General features: G+C 51.0%; 1 protein-coding gene across 1 annotated transcript in view; it reads right to left on the bottom strand.

The window, feature by feature from the left end:
- The window catches only part of LOC122363347 (peroxidase-like), a 37,134-nt gene extending 25,720 nt beyond the window's left edge, over window positions 1-11,414 (bottom strand). Inside the window, exon 1 of the mRNA XM_043332516.1 lies at window positions 10,669-11,414. The gene's annotated coding sequence lies outside the window, so the exon portion shown is untranslated. The remainder of the gene's footprint in view (window positions 1-10,668) is intronic.
- Between the last annotated feature and the right edge of the window lie 680 nt (window positions 11,415-12,094).

Below are 12,094 nucleotides of genomic sequence, written 5' to 3'. Positions count from 1 at the left end.
TACATGAAAGCGGCACCCTGTATGTGCGCACGTGCCAACTGAGATCCCAAATGACTTTTGAAAGGCACTCTGCTAGCGCTCCCTAACCGTACCTATACTTAATTTAAGCTCAATCGACCCAGCCATTCTAATAATGTGGAGGGGGCACAAGGTCCAGTTTGCACGAAATAAAAGTGCAAACTGGACCCCAATGGACTTGTGCAGGGCATCAAACTAGCTGGCCCCTAATGAAACTTGATATGGTTGGGTGGACGACTGGCCGATCGCAATTGGTCCAGCCGTTCTCGAAATGTGGAATCGACCCCTGAACATTCGCACGTATGTATATACAGCTGCACCCCTACATGGTAACGCATTATCTGGTCCATGTCCATCTATTGTCCAAGTTCCAACACAATCCACCAAGGCAACGCGTTGTCGTTGCCAGCGGAACAATTTTAGAATTCAGGCCCCCACTCGGCATGTGCTGGTCTGCATCAAAAGTAGTCATGTTCATGATTTAAGGGATGAATCAATTAGATGCAGAGGACCGCTTGTCGCTCGGTTGAGTCAGAGTGGTTGTCGAGATATGAGGCGTCACGGCGACGGGTTTGGCCGCTCATAGTGATATTTTCCGTTAAATCACGGATAAATTTAAACATCAGTTTCCTTGGAATACCCATGTATAATCTTACCGTTTATAGTGCGAAACTCAATAAACATCATAGTTTGGAGTCCGAACTAAAGAGGGATGGACGGATAACATGGCCGGGCTGATTGAGCTGGTCGCTGGTTCAGTCCGGACTCGTGGGATGGGGGAGTGATCCACCTGCAGTGAAAACGGCCTTAGATAACGGCCCTGACCGTGAACATGCCGTGAACGCTGAGAGCGACTGGGCTCGGCATATTTACATGCCGGGAGAGCGGGTCAAACTCAAAGCGCATTTACATTCCAGGAGAGCGGGTGCATAATAATTTATCATTGTGGAGTTGAATGAAGAAATGTTCAAAATGGAATTCCTTCAAAAATTTCATTATGTCTTTGTTTGATATGTGGCCCAAATGTAGGTATCTACATTTCGTGAATCAGTATCCGTATTATTAGCCTTCTCACGACGGCTATCTGGTACACATTTGGCTTATATATGGTGCAGATTTGGCGCAGATTTGGTCAAATTAGACTTAATGTGTTTCCTAGAAGTTATCAGTTTGGGTTGCTAGCATATTTATGTATTCCTATGCAATATGCACGCTTTTTCACATTATCAAACATTATTAAAACACTGAAATAAATGCATGAGATGAAGATCATGTTCTTAAAGAGACTTGGCGCAGATTTAGTTAAGTTTGGTGCATTCACCAAATATCCCGTCGTGAAAACAGCTATTATCTAATCGGTCGTATCAAATCGTCCATACCTAAACAATTTTCCCATGTCTCATGGTTGTGGTTGACTGTCCCCTGTGAAAGCGCAAGTGATCAGCTGACGACTGCCGGTCAGCTGATAGTCGGTCAGCTGATCCGGCAGCCGACTGTCAGCTGATCGTTGTTTACAGTCCGGCCGCGCGGAATAGAGGTGCGGTCATAGTGAAAACGGCCTCGTGGAGCGGCCCTGACCATGGGAAAGCTGACTGAACCACGAATGACACTTTCGGTGAACAAAACACAGCTGATAATCTCGCTTTTCAACTAATTATGCTACCATTGCTCCTTCATGCACTCCGAGATGCATTATATAGTAGCCTAAATAGGCTATTTGCCCACACATACATTTGTCGATGCATATCTCGCTCAATCCAGGAGTAAGTACCGATATGCAGGAATGCCTAGTGAGCTGCTTACAAAAAACTTCCAAAGAAAGAAATACTTACGACTATCTTTACCTTCCCTCTAGTACGTGACATTTAAGTCGTGTTTAGGTTGCGAAAGTGTAAAAATACAATATCTTTTATCTGATGCTTGACAGATTCGTGCACCAGCCATCTGATCGTCTTTTGCTCATCACAGATCGGATTGAAACCGTGCTTAAATTTCATGATATAGTTCCCGCTCGGTGTGGGTACTCGTGAATTCGTGACATAATCAAACGAAACTTGTACCGATATGAATAGACAACTTATCCATCATCATTATCGGCTTAGCTCTGAACCAGCTTTCTTTTGATTATGAATCGTGTGGATCACTAACAATGACTGTAACAGCCAACAGGTCCTGAGGCGACATCTTTGGCTCACATCTAATGACACATTTCCCGCGTTGTCCGCATTAAAATTCCGGGCGTGTTACGTCCGATGGCAGGCATTGTTCGCTCTGTCACGTGTGACACGATTATTCATTGATTGTAGGTCAGATGACCGGTCCAACACTACAGTACGTCCAGTGCCACCCACTCTGCTGCTCAGGTCGTTTCTCTAAAACTTCTCGTCTCTCGAATCACTTGCCCAGGTCCACATTCAGTAACCCACATTAGCTTGCCCGCTTCTTCCCCTCTAGCTTTTCCATAGCTGCCCAGTTTATAACATGCTTTCATTCCCCAGCGACGAGCACTTTATTTATTTTGAGCTTCTTTCTCCAACTCCATCTGCCTTCCGTGCTCTTCCATCCCAGCTGTAGTGTGAGAGTTATTACCTCTCGACCACTGGCAATCAATCGCAGCCGCCCGCCACTCGAACGGTTTTCTCTCGCCGTCTCCCCGTCCAGCCATTGTTCGGTTGGACGCATTCGGCGCGAGCTGGTGTCTGTGAGGCCAGTTTCTCGCTCTGCTGTCGCCGTGGCGTGGTTTCTCTGCCCGAGTAGGACTGTCTCTGGGTGCCACACACTGGAGTTTGGACCAGGCGCTCCCTCACCGCGGCGTAACCACGCCGGAGAAACTCCCCAACAGCAGCAGTTCGTGTTCTGGCTGAACGGTGCCGCGCCAAGCCACCAGACCGGACGGGTTAGCACCGACAGTGCTCACTCGATCACAAATAAACAGGCGGCCTTTGAGGCCTGGCACATCGATCGGAGCGCGACCCACCACCAGCCCGGGTGGCCGCGTCACCAGTATGCTGCGCAGATACAGTTGCTAACTGGTCCGTCAGCAGTGACGCCCAGCAGTGAAGGGTGACCCCGCTGCCCTGTCGATGTGTGGGAAGAGGATGTCCGGGTAAGACTGGATAAACACGCGGGGACGTCACGGCCCCCCGACCTCAGTGGGTCACGGCACAGTCCGTCACCCCCCAGTGACCGGGCGCCACGTCACACCGACCGGTTTCACTCTCTTCCATGGGCAGACATGGGTGACTGCCAGGCAACAGCCGACGCCTTCTCCCCAGATATGGCGCGAGAGAAATTGGCAGGTCTCAATCTCAGCCAGTTTGGATCAATGGTGGCATTAGTGTAGAAAGATAAGCCTTCTTAAAGGCCATACACCATTATAAGCCCCTATCCGACAAACGTGACCCAAATATCAGCTTCCGTTTTTCTGAACGTCATGATCAAAAGAAAAGAAAAGAAAATAGCAATGCCTGTTTACAAAGCACTTACAAATACTTTGTCTTATTGGAAGCGTTTGCTTTATCTAGCGAGGTAGAGTTCACGTCCCAGGTGGCATGCTGCTTAGCTTACATCGGTTCTAGCAAGCTTACGAGTCAATGAGTAGCTTGCCGTGCTTGAGAACCATTTTCTTTCCGGGCATAAAAAGCTCGACGGAACGGCATGCAAACAACAGGCGTCACTTTCGTTTGTTCCTGAGCGTGTGTTCGTGGGAGCCGCTCCTAAAATTATCGCCCACCGTGTAACCGGCGAGTAAAACAGCGACGTAGAAAGTGAAACCTACCGACATCTCGGCACCGAGCTGCGAGCCAGGCAGCAAATGACATACGGAGCCCAGAGGAGGCAACGAATGGGGATAGCGAGAGCGAAGGGGGAGAGCTAACCCGGATGCTGTCTACAGAGGCAAAACATACCGGGGCTGTCGTGACGTTTTGACTCGCCATTACAAGACACTGTGAAGCGTTCATCACGTGGTTTGCACCCACGGTAGCAAGCGGGGCAGCCGAGCGAGAGAAGAGAGAAGAGAGGAAACTCGGTGTCATGTCTGAGCATCACCCAAGACGGTAATGGCCCGTATAAATAGGTGACGGAATCAACCGTCTGTGACAGGAATGATTGCAAGCCTTCATGCGATTTTCTGTGAAAGCGTGATAAGATAGGTTATCCCTAGACATGCAAATTCCGATGCCGAACAATGTATCCGCTTCTGTGCAATAATTAAATCACACAAACCTAGATATGTCAAGACAATTAGCCAAAGCGGTGACCCACATGTAATGTCATAAACAGCTTTTAGTCAATCGAGTAATCAATATAGCGATTTACACTGTATTTCTAATGCGTATAAATATACCTATAAAGTGCAAATGTGTTCACTTTGTCATGCAATGCAAACACATTTCATGCCGTGCTGTTTGCCGTCGAAGGCGCGAATTTCGGTGGCAGGCACCGTTTGCGATCGTGTGTTTCATTATATAAATGCAGATCCGCGGCTGTTCTACATGCACCCACATAATCAATGAGATAAGTGTTCGATGCAATTAACTGGTTTGCATCCAGATGTTATCTTGAACCTGCTTGCGTAAAACCGGGACAACCCGTGCCTGTTGAATGGTGGAAATTGAACAAACGTAGTTCCTGAAATAGGTTAGAGAATTGTGGCTAATTCAATTACCTATTTACAGCTTCACCGATTTCACGTCGCCAAATAAATTGATGCATTGATCGTGTAACTACCTACAGGCTTTACGTACAAATTTAGACCTGCCTATTTTGGAGCCCCTAATTGGAAACAGCTTGCGATGCTAATGACTGCACATCTACCTCCCATCATCAAATGCATCCATCGGCGGTAGTTCAAGAGGTAAACAAATGGTTACAGTGCATTCATGATACCCACCCTGCTCAATAAGCCTCGTGCTTCCTGCACGCATGCTACCGGAATCGTACAAATCGGAACGTAACAGAAGAATCTGTTGTTTTGTGAACTTCCCTCTTTGTGCAGTTTTTTTATAATTGATACGTGATAATATTGAACCTGCGCTAATTGTTTTAAATGCTATTGATGTTTGATGTCAAGAGTAGGTATCATGCAAACGATATAAGAGGAAAGTGTGCAAACTATATGTTAAAACGTCGGAAACAGCGACGATGGAAACTGGACACAAAACAAAACTTTTATGTAGTCCCAGACTTATTTAGCGAATCGTGCCTGGTATAAACCATTGCAGATAGGTAGCTATGCAGTATTCAGTCTGGCATTGAGAGATATGCAGATAACCTACGCGATGCACACGTGTGTGCAAGGACAGGCCTTCCCCATCATTACCTGCGCATTGGCGCCTCCATGTCGGCTTCTCTGGACGGACCGCTATCTGGTGCTGAGTCTCAGGTGGAGCCGAGCTGTCACCTGTCACTGACACTGACACCTCACCACTGACCCGTCAACGCTGCAGGCACGTGACAGGAACTGCCGACACCCAGCCGCCGCCGACCGCGCCGTCAGCCCTCCTCGGCAGCACTGGCTGCTGCCGTCAGCCGGCGACTTTCTCGGCTGGCGGCGTGGGGCCCGGCCGCTGCCGGCGACCGGCTCCCGCCCCGCCCCCGCCCCCGCCCCGCTCAGTGGCGTGCTGACAACACTGTCATCGTTATGGTGATTGTTTGACAGCCTGCACCCAGACGGCGGAATATTGTCGCCGCAGAGCGGGGGCGGCGGCTGCTCAGCCCGCCCCGTGATCACCCAGCATTGCATGGAGAGGCCGCCGCGTGAGGTGAGCCAGGCAGAAGCGAAAGTGCTCGGAGCCGTAAGCGGGTCAGTCGAGTGTTCGTTCGGTGCCAAATTGTCCTGAAATGGCCCATTGACAGGTCTTGCTATTAATGTGTCTCACACGCACCATTCCAGCCTCGCTATTTACGCCAATCTGCGCACGCTTTCTTTTCTGGCGTTTTTCATCCCAGCGTGTTTTTGGGGAGACAATGGCTCCCTTATGCCGTGCACCAATTTGGACAACTTTCATCGGTTTCCCTTTCAGCCATGCCCGGTTTCCCTTAATTGTTTCTCCTGACACAGTGAGCGCTGTTGCAAATTAATGGAGTCGTAAAATACGGACTCTCAGAAAGCAGTGAGACATGGCAACTCATGGTACTGCTTGCTGAGTTGTTCAAGCTAAAACTTTTACTTTTCATCAAGTTACATAGCTTCAGAGAATAGCATTACTTTTTGCATGCATATGGTACAAATTTCGGGAAGTCAATATTGTTTTACCATGCCATAATAAGGAGACACAACTCAGAGTCTAAATACATGATACCGGGTTTAAATAAAAGTGCCAAACGATTTTTAATGCGTCCGCTTTGCCTTCGATTGTTGTTATTTCATTCGTAAATAGTCAATCAATGTTTTCCCCGCACACTGGCGGATCCAGAAAGGGGATCATGGACGCTGAGGGGGAGGGGGCATGCTCTCAAAAAGCCTCTTTAAATTCCAAAAAATTCTCGGATTTCGATTTCTTACGCACTGCTGTGCAGTTTAAAACAATCTTTACTTACCTAAATGAAGTTGTTTGGTTTTCTTTTTATCCTCGAAAACGGAAAATTTTCGTCGATATCGGGCACCGCGGGGAGGGGGAATTCCCCCCCCCATGCCCTCCCTGCGCAGCCAGTGGTCCTGCATGTGAGTAACTATAATTTCAGTCAACGTGAGTCTTCGCAGATATTTTCATGTGAATCTCCTGATCTGTCAAAAAGTAATCCAAAAGGGAAGATAGGTAAGGAAAGATTTAAGCGAGATTTTCAAGGACTGAGAGTGTCTCGAAAGTGAGACATTTTTATCGTGCAAAAGGGCACGCTTATGACGTGAGCTTACGGGTCATAAATCATAAGTCAATGAGATGCTAAAAGTTCCGGGTAAAGTCACTGGTTACGCAGACCTTACGACCAAAGGGAAAAGCATAATCAGTTGTGGCACCAGCTCCACGGCCAAACACTTTCAACGACAACAAACTCAGTAAGATAGTAACGTTGACGGGAGTAGACTTTCAGATTGCATACTAAAAGAAACGCCCATTTGGATGTCCAAACATCCAAATGTTGAGTGTGGCATGGCATCGGGCCGGACGGCGATGTTTGACTGTTTTTTTTTTCGCAGAAGGGATGGGAGAGGAGGGATTGTAAGAGCACGGGGACTAGCTGCTTTTTTGTTTTGATCTGAGTTGCGTGCCTTGCCTCTTTATGAAGGTTTCATGTCTGTGTGAAATAAATGTTTTGAAAAAAACGCCCAAGCAATACGTGATGATCTAGGTACTTGTTCATAATAACAACTTTTAGTGCTTATGGATGCGCACCCTTGCACAACAGGGACAGACCATTCGCTCTGATTCCGATATCTTCCGCTAGATGGCAGGGACGTCGGGCGCCTGCAGCTATACTGTGCCGCAGCACAGAAACTGACCGGCCGCGGCGGGTGAATACATATAGCAAAATGAGCCACATTTAGTGGAATCCACCGTTCCATGCTTCTATCCTCAGGATACTGAAATCCTTCTCCTCCACGCCGCAACCCCCCTCCGGGCTGGACAGGCAACTTTATCTCATGCGGGCTGCTCCCTTGGAGCGGCACCGCTGCTCCCGAGGGAGCGCACCCCGTAGCCGGGTGCAGTGAGTGCCTTGGGGCTGGGTGGCCTGTCTTCTGGACGGGCTCAGCCCCGGCGACTCACTAGGGTGCCTGCCCAGACCAATGTCTCCCCCTATATCCTATCATCCTCCCGGCTCTGAAATGGTCTAATTGGACCGAAAGGGCCTAACCCAAAAAAAAACATTTAGTGGAGCTAGTGTGACGTTTTGCTTTTATCATACTTAAGAATGTGCGAATATTAATCACCTGAGATGAGAGATTTGGTAGCCTCTAATATAGGTTCATGACGCCAACAGTTGATAGAAAACTGTCTATCGTCTGTGCTTAGCTCCTCTCTTTCTCTCTCTTTCTTTCTCTCTCTCTCTCTCTCTCTCTCTTTCTTTCTCTCTCTCTCTCTCTCTCTCTCTTCTTTCTCTCTCTCTCTCTCTCTCTCTCTCTCTCTCTCTCTCTCTCTCTCTCTCTCTCTCTCTCTCTCTCTCTCTCTCTCTCTCTCTCTCTCTCTCTCTCTCTCTCTCTCTCTCTCTCTCTCTCTCTCTCTCTCTCGCCTCTCCTCCTCTAAAATACAATTCAGGCGCTACTTGGAGACAAGTGCAGTGACATTCAGAAACATATCTGACTCGTCTTATGTCACCGGCTACAAAGGTAACTCGTGAACCATTGCGAGTCAATGCTGATATAAGTTAAGGCTAGCCAAAAGTAGGTTGTAGTCAATGCTATCGGAAATGTAACTGAGATCGATAGAAATGAAAGCAGGACTGGCATATGTGTTAATTTAGCGCGTCATCAATTCCACAGTGTCAATAAGAGCATCTTTTGATAGAATGACATCGCCGATACGGGCGTGCGATGCGGGCGGTTTCATTGTTTTGCGGCGTTTTTGCGGTTTTTTATTTGCGGTTTGCGGCGGGCGGGCGTTTGTTTATTTTTTGCGACCGTTGCGTTGGCGTTTCGGGCGTGCGTTTTGCGCGTTTTGCGGTGTTTGCGTTTTGCGGCGGGCGGACGTTTTTCATAATTCAAAGTCCAAACCTTCGGGCCACAGCGCTCCTCGAAAAGCGCTGCCCTCGAGTATGCATAACGGGACGGTGAAAAAAAACATGATTACTATATGATGAGGCATGATATAATCTAATTGATTGCAAACCACTTCCATTAGACTTTGGTAACGCTGGCGAAATCCACATCGGTCGAGAATTAGCAGGGTTTTCAAGACCGCTAAGTGATGAAAGCATGATCAAATTGCACTGAGAGGCACACCGTAATAACCCACTGCCCTCGAGCAGGACGCTCTGCTAGAGGGCAGTTGATAGCTCGGCGAGAGTCACCGGCCGTAGGCACAGCCAGCCGCGGCGAGGGCATGCACCGGCTACTGCAGCCCGTCAACTGGCACAGGTGAAACTCTGACCACTGACCACGATGACCGTCCACTGTCCGGTATTGGTGACCGTGATAATGGGACCTCGGTCACCGTCCGCCCAAGACCGACGTAAATGAGTTATATAGAGCGGATAGTGAGCACAACGGCCGCACCGTTACGTAACCTTTAAGGTTTAAACCTCAGCGTCTTGCCGTCAATGACATGACATAGGATGGCCATAATTTGGCCAAGAAATGCCGTACGAGTCCGTCAATGACAGCAATGACACAGTGATCGCACTCAGCAGTGACGTGTCATACCAGCTCCACCGTGCCTGTCCGTCAGTGACAGCAGTGAAACGATGGTGGCAGTGACGTCAACGTGTCATATCAGGCCCGTCCGTGCCGTGCCTGTCCGTCAGTGACAGCGGCGACTCCGTGACCGCAGCGTCCGTCCGGCCGGGACGCGCCTGGTAACAGACGGCCGTCCCAGTCGGCGACACCGGCCGAACGGAGGCCCGTTAGCGGCCGACGCGGCCGCCCCCGCCCTCGGCACGGAGCCGAGACGGTGACCCCGCCCCAATGGGTCACCCGGCGCGGTCAGAGGTCACCCGGTCAGTGGAGGAGCCGCCGGGGCCGGCCGGTCACGGTAGCTGACGGTAGCTGGTCACGTTGGCCGGTCACGGGTCACGGCTACAATGGTGTCAAAGGATAGCAAGTAGTGCGTCCTTCTGGTAGCATCATATGGACAAAGAAGACTGTCGCTGCCGGCTGACAGCAATGAATAGTGAATTTATGAGGAGACTGCTATATACGTGCACTATTCCTCGTAGCTGAACTGCAGAGGCACGTATCCTACACTACATGTGTTGCAGGACGCATTCAAATTTGCCGTCGCCAGAAACTGGGTAAATCATGAGCTTGTGTGCACTGTCAATCCAATCATTAGCATCTCTTTACAATGCGGGCTCGTGGCCTGCATGCATGGCGGGTCCACTGTGGTGCAGCGGAAGGAAACCAGGGAAGTCGGTCCTGACATCGCCCGATTTCTCCGTTGGCATGCATGACAATGAACATCAACGGCGGTAATTATGTAAATCAGTCACGCTCACCGAAATGTGGCATACCTACCTACTGGCCTATTATCACCAGAACAAAAAAAAAAAGACAACAACAACAAAAGCTGCACTGTCTCTGGTACCGTGCACTTTGTCGTGTAAATGATGCTTTACGTGCGATGATGTGACACAGTTTAAGCCATCGGATGCGCTGAAGCTGTGCAAGAGGGAAGGAGTCCACGTTGTATAGGCAAAGCCGCATCACGATCACGCGGTGTATTGCAAAGGGCTGTGAAACCATTAATCAAACATCTGCTCAACGGCAGATAATGGTTTTTAGGACGTCATCGTCGTTACGCAGTGTAAAAATAGGGCCAGTTAGCCGCGTGGTGGCCAGAACAGCGGTCACTGACCTGTCCTGTCAGCCACGCACACATCTAGTCCGTGTCGCAACACCCAGCTCCACAATGGAGCGCCGCGCGGCCGCTGCTGCGGGTCGGTGGCCTCAGTGACCTCTGCAGCTGACTTGGGGCACTCCCCTCCCTCCCCGCAGTCCACCCCACACTCCCCTCCCGCCTCCCAACAGCGGCGCCAGACACTCCCGGTACTCACCTCACTTGCTCGGCGGCGTCTTGGTCTTGTTGGATGAAGTGTTGAGTTTGGAGATGGACACCACCGGGCCGAAGAGGACACGGGCCGTCACCTGCACCCCGGAGCGAGACAGGTCGCCGGCACTGCCCGACAGACTGCCGGGCCGGAAAGTGGTCCGCTGGCTCTCCACACAGACGGGCTCCTGTTGAGACGAGCTGCCACCCAGGGAAGACATGCCGCCCGGCTGGTAGACGGGAGGGGCACGGGAGGGGGACGGCGGGAGCAGGTGGGGAGAGGGGCGGGGAACAGCGGCGGGAGGGGATGGTGGCAGAGGACGGAGGAGGAGGGTCACAGAGTGACGTCACGGTGATATGCCGTGAGCAGCACCGGGTCAGCAGACTGGGTAAGGTAGGGTGCGTCTCCCTAGCCTGTCAAAGCGGTTCAACTGAAGGATGTTTACGATAGGTGCAATATCAGAGACAGGGAAGGGTTGGGGACAGAGAGGAAGGCCGGAGGTCCAAGAGGAGGTGACCGGGCAGGAGTCACGTGACAGAGACGTCGGCGGTCGCGGCGGAAGTGGGCCGCCGGGGAGAGAAAAACCGCGGAGCTGGTCGCCGCGGCCGCCGCTGTCCACAGAGCTCGCCGTCAGTCACATACACGCGCACACACGCACCAGACGGAGCCGCGCCCTGGCCGGCGGCGGGAGGCAGAGGTCGGCGGCGGGCGGCTGCTGCTGACGGCACGGGCGGACGGCGACTGGCCGCGCACCACCGCCGACGCCACCGCCGCACCGCCGACCAAATTTGGGTCAGCGGGTCCCATCGTGCGGCGTGTGGCGGCCCGGAGCTGGGGTCGCGCCTGCCGCCACCCCCGCCCGCCGGGCCGGGCCGGTCCGACCGGCAGCTCAGCCGCCGGCCGGCCGACCGCCGCTGGCCGGCACAGCGTGCCGTATCGGCCCCGGGCAGAGCCGAGAGAGAGAGGTAGCGGTGCTGACAGGACACCGACCTAGCCCATCGTTCAAAAGCATCCAAACCACCACAAATGCATTCTCAAATGGGAACAGCGTTAATCATTGATTTGTGACTGACAAGGCAGGAAAAAAGAGAACCTGGCTTCAAGACCAGCAGCACAAACACATTCATGAGGTACTTCATCTTGCTGAAGACCTATGGCCCTACATGACAACGAGTTTAGGATTCTTCAAATGGAAGTGCCATCGATTCTAACCACCAAACGATCGCACATGTTGAGCGTGACAAGTCCTCACGAGCTTCTACTTATAGACGATCGACATACTGCAGTTGCCTCAGCTTGCATTTATGTAGACCTACAACTGGCTTTCTTAGCACGCAGATATAAAGGTTAAAATGTTACGAATATAAATAAATTGTCCCGTACCGCTCGGGTGTCCACTACTGCGCCTACCTCTTCATGTCTTGTCTTCATT

This window comes from Amphibalanus amphitrite, unplaced genomic scaffold (assembly GCF_019059575.1).
Source record: "Amphibalanus amphitrite isolate SeventyFive unplaced genomic scaffold, NRLGWU_Aamphi_draft 000617F_arrow, whole genome shotgun sequence".
Taxonomy (NCBI): Eukaryota; Metazoa; Arthropoda; class Thecostraca; order Balanomorpha; family Balanidae; genus Amphibalanus; species Amphibalanus amphitrite.
Note: the sequence above shows the minus strand (reverse complement) of the source record. Positions and strands in the feature narration are given on the sequence as shown.